The following is a 6,114-nucleotide window of genomic DNA, read 5'->3' as shown; positions in this document are numbered from 1 at the left end:
CCCATCACAAACAGAACTCTATAATCCACAGGTTTTACACACACACACACACACAGAGAAGCCGTATATATATATATGTATATCTATAGATATATAGAGATAGGTGACAGTGTATTTTTTGCGTGGCTATAAATTGATTCGACCTTTTCACTTTGACAGTAAGAACAACTTACGGGTGCAAGGGAAGCGTTCTGGACAGCGCAGTGACATTCTAAAAATAGTAACGTAGAAACGGGAATATGGATTGAAGCCACACGAAGAAAGGGAGATAAACGCAAAACACTTGAGAAGATAAGGAAGAGTTACTGGGAATGGTGAAATGAACAGAAAAACCAAAATCGGTTCAATGCTGCGCGCTGAAAGCACGTGTTGAAATATCTCATCGATGATATTGTGTCCGGGGTGTAGCTGAATACGGTGTCCAAATTTGAAAAAGATCCTCCGAGAACTTTGGCTTTGGTGTGTCGGTATGGGGGCCCGGGTAGCTCAGGTGGAACCAAAATAGGTTCAGCGCTGCGCGCTGAGAGCACGTGTTGAAATATCTCATCGATGAGGTTGTGTCTGGGGTCTCTCTGAATAAGCCCACCAAATTTGAAGCAGATCCATCGAGAACTTTGGCCGTGCATCGCGCACAGACAGACACACACACAGACACTAGTCGTATATATATGGTCAAGGCTCTGGAGGTGACTCCAATGAGTGTGACATGCAAGAACAAATTTCAATGTTATTACAAGCTGACAATTTCCTGACAATTTACTAGGTGTGGTCATGCTAAACTTCTACGAAAAATGTTTTTCACACTTGAGCCATCGTTTAGATGTATAAAATTTACAAAAATAATATCAATGTTCAAACATAACATGACGCCATCACAATTTCAGATTCAGGCAATTTAATGATCCAAGAACAAACAAAAAGAAATGTTGGTGGTGTTTCTTTATTGCTAGACCACACATCCATCAATACAAACAAGATAAGCAGGTAAGAATCTCTAATTGGGTCAAATACCTGAGCTTGAAATTGCTTAAACATAACATGACACCAAAACACTAAGTCAAAATGCAGCATGGAGTTCAAAGACAAAATACTATCAATACTAAGTCCAAAACAGAAAACATAGATAATGTTTGTGTGTCTCCAAAATATCATAATGAAAATACTAATTATAGTCATCAAATTAAATCAATAATAGAGCCATCCTTCACTGGATGCTGCGTAATACCCGAAAATGCCAAAAATTAAACCAAGAACACGCCCAAATCAATCATTTTGGCATTAAATAATAATAAAACATTGTTACATACATTATTTCCTTTGCCAAAAAAAAAAAAGTGGATGTGTTACCTTGTCTTTAAATGAGAGGGAAAAAAGAAAAAGTAGCCATGCTTGAACATAACATGACGCCGTGACAAAAGATAAACTTACATCATCTGGAGCTATAGATGCAAATAAAATATCAAATTCAGAAGCCATTGTGTGCATAGCGTTGGTAGCTACATTGCACAGTTAACTGCATAGCCAAGTCACAACCTTAGAAAAAGTTATTCTGAAATTAAAACACTTAAACATAACTTGACGCCATGAAACATAACATGACGCCGTGACACAGTCTTAATCAGGCTAAAGTGGCAAAACCAAACATAATGAAAGAACAGGAGGACAGCTATCTACATGCAGCGATGGTAGGTAATTATTAGCCACCAAATAATCTGATGTGTAAACTTAATCTTTTATGTTTGCACAGAAAATTTGCTGTTTGAGCATAACATGACGCCATGAAACATAACATGACACCGTGACAAAAGATAAAATTACATCCTCTGGAACTATGGGTGTAAGTAAGCCATCCAATTCAGATGCCATTGTGTGCACATAAAAGGCTGCTACAGAGCTAAGTTTACTGAATAGGTGAGGGGCAACCTTAGAAAAAGTTTTTGTACCATGAAAAAATGCCCAAACATAACTTAAGACCATGTTCAAACCAATTAAAAGGAAAAAATGTATAGTCTACATTTACCTGTACAAAATGCTAGATAAAAAGGAAAGCTAGATGAAAATAGACTAAGAAACTATAAAAATTAAACTCAATATTACACTACAACACTGTGACAGTTCAAGCTGACACCGATGTGTTATGTTGTGTTTGGACATGGATCACACTAACTACAACAAAAACGTGGTTTCTATGGGGGGGAAAGTTATTTGAAACAGATAATATCAATATTAAATTCTACATCTGTTTTTCTTTACCAAAAATAAAATAAGTAAAAAACCGAGTGCCCAAACCTAACATTACACCAGCCGTGGCAGCAGAGATCGACTGTGCATAGCGTCAAGTTATGTTTGGACATAAAACTAGCACTCGGCGATCAGACACAATAAGGGTCTACAAGTTCAGACCCAATGATGATGTTAATGCATAGTATTCAATCTGCCACAAAAATTAGTGTATGTTAGAAGACATTTAGTTGAACGAGTTTAAACATAACGCTGACGACCTCGGACTTGGTGTAAAGTTGCGTTTGATCTCCTGCATCCCATAATATCAACCATGTATCTTGTAAATCGCAGTAAATGACTTTTAGGGGTACTTCACGAAGTGATTTCATGAAGGGATGCATCATTGATGGTTGAAAACGTACTTTGCTCTATCAAACCAAAAACGCAACAGTGACACCACATGATCGGCATGAATGCACATGACAAAGCAAAAATTGACAAATGTAGGAACGAAGGAAAGTGTTGATGAAAGCACAATTATTCAGACAGGATCTCTAGTTTTATCAGAGAAACAGAACTCAGCACTCGAAAGCCTAATGTGGTCATTACTTCATATTCTATCCATAATTTCGCTGGATTTGCACAAACTCAACAAATGACGCCAAAATAAAAACCTTACCTTTCGGCCTATCCTCGGCGTCCATCGCGCGCTTTGTCTTTAAATGGCGCAATATTCTAAATTGGAGTGGTTTTCACTTCCATGCCGGATTAATCTCCAAAAAATGGAGTGAAAAATACACATACATTGTTCCTTTTTCGTGTCCAAACGCAACGGTTTGTTGACACCATATCGCTTCCGCAAAATCAATGTAAATTTCTTGCTGCGTCAGAGTTTAACATGTTCGCTTGCTGATTAATCCAAGAACTAAAACATAAAATCTTTCAGATTAGAGGTTAATCACGTGTGTTGGATGCGGATATTTCTTTCAAGTTAACATCGATCGCTATCACCCAAACATGACACCACGCGTTGTGTTTGAGCACGATTGATGACGCTCTATATAAACAAGAAACGAACAAATATTTGACACGCACGTAACGTCAATAGGAATTGATAACGTTTTAAGAATTCGGAAATCAATAAATTGACTCTTGATTCGATCTTGTTATGGTGAAAAATGCCGTCTGAAGTGACACACAGGTATGTCTGTCACGTTTTTCTTCCACCACGATCGTCGATTTTTCATTAAAAAAAATTGTTTTTTAATGACAGAAAGCAAGTTTAACTCATTTTATGTCATCACACGAAGCTTTGATTATATAAGAACAAGTGACAACAGTTTGATTTCATTAATTCTTTATCTTCAACCTTAGAATCGCAGTCAAAAATGCCAACTGGTGATTTCTGCACTCGAGCCACCTCCTGAGCCTTGACCATATATATATATATATATGTGTGAAAGGTTTGGGAAACAAGATATTTTGCTTTCTTGATGATGAGTTTACGGACTCACTGGACTCTTACTCACGGACACAACCAGATGACATTGTGACAACAGCAGATTACTGGCATGGCAAACTTTATTCCTGTGTTTAGCATCTTCTCCCCTCCTCTCCGCCGACCCAGCCGAAGCAGGCAAGTGACCGTCTCTCCCTGGGAGAGCATATGACGGCTTACTAGTGTCAAAACCTAGGGTTACCATTTTCAAGTGAAAATTAGTAATTAACACTAATTTTCATTTTTGCCTCGTTTTCGGTCACAGTAGTCGGACTTTAAGAGTCCGCACTGAGAGGCTACAACGTCCGGCAAACATCACTCTCACACTATTTCTGAAATATATTTTAATAGAAGGCCTTATCGAGCAAGTTATCCGACGTGAAGATGCATGTCACAGTTTTCTGCAATAGCGCTTTCCTTAACATTGTTTTGGGTATCTTAGAAAAGAATAATCGACCCCGAAAACTTTCGAATCGAAGCTGTTCGTAGCAGATCGGCTGTGGTCTCACACTTTCACAGATATCTTTTAATATAATTCCTTATTCGACAAGTTGTCGGGCAGACAGCCGTACCTCATACTGTATTTGTTTCCACTACCACACTGATCAATTTGCTTTGTAGTGTATTAGTGAAGGACAATTGATCCGAAAATGTTCGAACCGAGAGAGAAAAAATGGCGGCCGGTCGGACATGTGCTAATTAAAGGTCCGACAACTAGCAGACGGATCTCTTCGGTCGAGACTCACACACTTTCACAAATATGTTTCGATAGAACTCGTTATTCAACAAGTTGTCGGACAGACAGTTGTATGTCACGGTTATCTACACATGCGCTCAGCTCTTATTGTTAATTTGCATCGGATTAAAGAACTATGGACCAGAAAAGTTTCGAATCGAAGGACTGTTTAGCTCTGGCCGGTGTAGAGAAAGGGAGAATGTACGTTCTGGCTCACCGATTCCGACAGACCCTAAATATTAACGCAAAATAGGCTTCTGGACTAAACTTTTACTAAAAATGAAACATGCGACAAAATCAGAAAAATACTGCATAAATCCATACAAAAAAAAAAATACAGTAAAGTAAGGTTGTTTTGAACCAATGCCGGGTCTGTCGGAATCAGTAACCCAGAACGTACATTCCCCCTTTCTCTCATACAACCACGGAAATTACAAGCCGTTGCAGGTGTTCAAGCTAAATAATCGTCTCGTATCGAAAACAAAAGCAGACGACAAATTTAGTCAGTTGGAGTTGTCTCCCGTACTCCTGTAGCATGCACTAGTCAGTTTAGATCAGTGCGCTGCATCTCAGACTCTGTGGCTGCACCAGACGGTTCGGGAATTCCCAACAAAAGAAAAGATCATACGGCACTGCAGCAACTTCAGTGTCAGCTGAACACGAGAGCGTTCGGTCTTTTAGAAGATTTGTATTTTGAAATGAAAATTAACGAATATCGCGCTGTCCGAAGTAATGGAGTACATATCGGACAATGACCACGCTCAGGCTAAAACGGATAGGACATCTGACCGACATGCGGCAATGTGAATCGGACATTTGGGGATTTTCATCGTTATATTATTATGTCCGATGTCCGACGCCTAACGACATCCCTGCCTACATTATTCTGATTGATCACAACCAAACCTACTATTATTGGACACATCCAAATGCAAGCGTCTGTTCTTGAAAATTTCCCACTGATCTAAAAATAAAACCAGTGCAATTTCCTCTGTCGCGCTTTGCCACAGAAACTCACGGTTTGGCCTGTATTTCTGATTTGTGCGCAAAAGCTTTCTTTCTTTTTTCTTTTTTTTAACATAACAATGTTTAATGTCACTGTATGTTTAAAAGACCATGGTCATATTTGTAAAAAAAATGTTAAATTAGAAAATAAATAAGACTTTGGTATATGATTTTTCCTACACCTGTGCTGAAAATAAGACATAAAAATGTTGGTATATAAGTCGCTCAAATACAAAAAGGAATGAATGGCTCGGTTTGAGTTTGTTGCAGTTGACCCTGCACAATACGATCTATGATGTTTTTGGTAACAATTTTGCCGTCTCCCCCTCCCATAGGGTGACGTATTTCACAACTTCCTGTGTTACACAAACTCAGTGATGACCAATTTTGCCTGTATGTGTACCAGAAACAAGCCAGCTCCGAAATTCTCAAGAATTCTAGGATTCTAAAAATAGTACCGTTCACGCGTGAACGGTAGGTCTTGCTGGTAAACCGGCGGCTTGGGTCACTCTGTTCCAACGCTTCGCTTCACTACGCTTCAATATTTAGGCTGCCTTTTCAGGCGGCCACCGAGTGCACTTTATGCAAATGACTTGTGTAATATTGTTCCACCACGATTGGTTCTGGTGTATCACGTGGTTCATGAATATTA

Source organism: Littorina saxatilis, unplaced genomic scaffold (genome assembly GCF_037325665.1).
Source record: "Littorina saxatilis isolate snail1 unplaced genomic scaffold, US_GU_Lsax_2.0 scaffold_432, whole genome shotgun sequence".
NCBI lineage: Eukaryota > Metazoa > Mollusca > Gastropoda > Littorinimorpha > Littorinidae > Littorina > Littorina saxatilis.
This window is presented reverse-complemented; position numbering follows the sequence as displayed.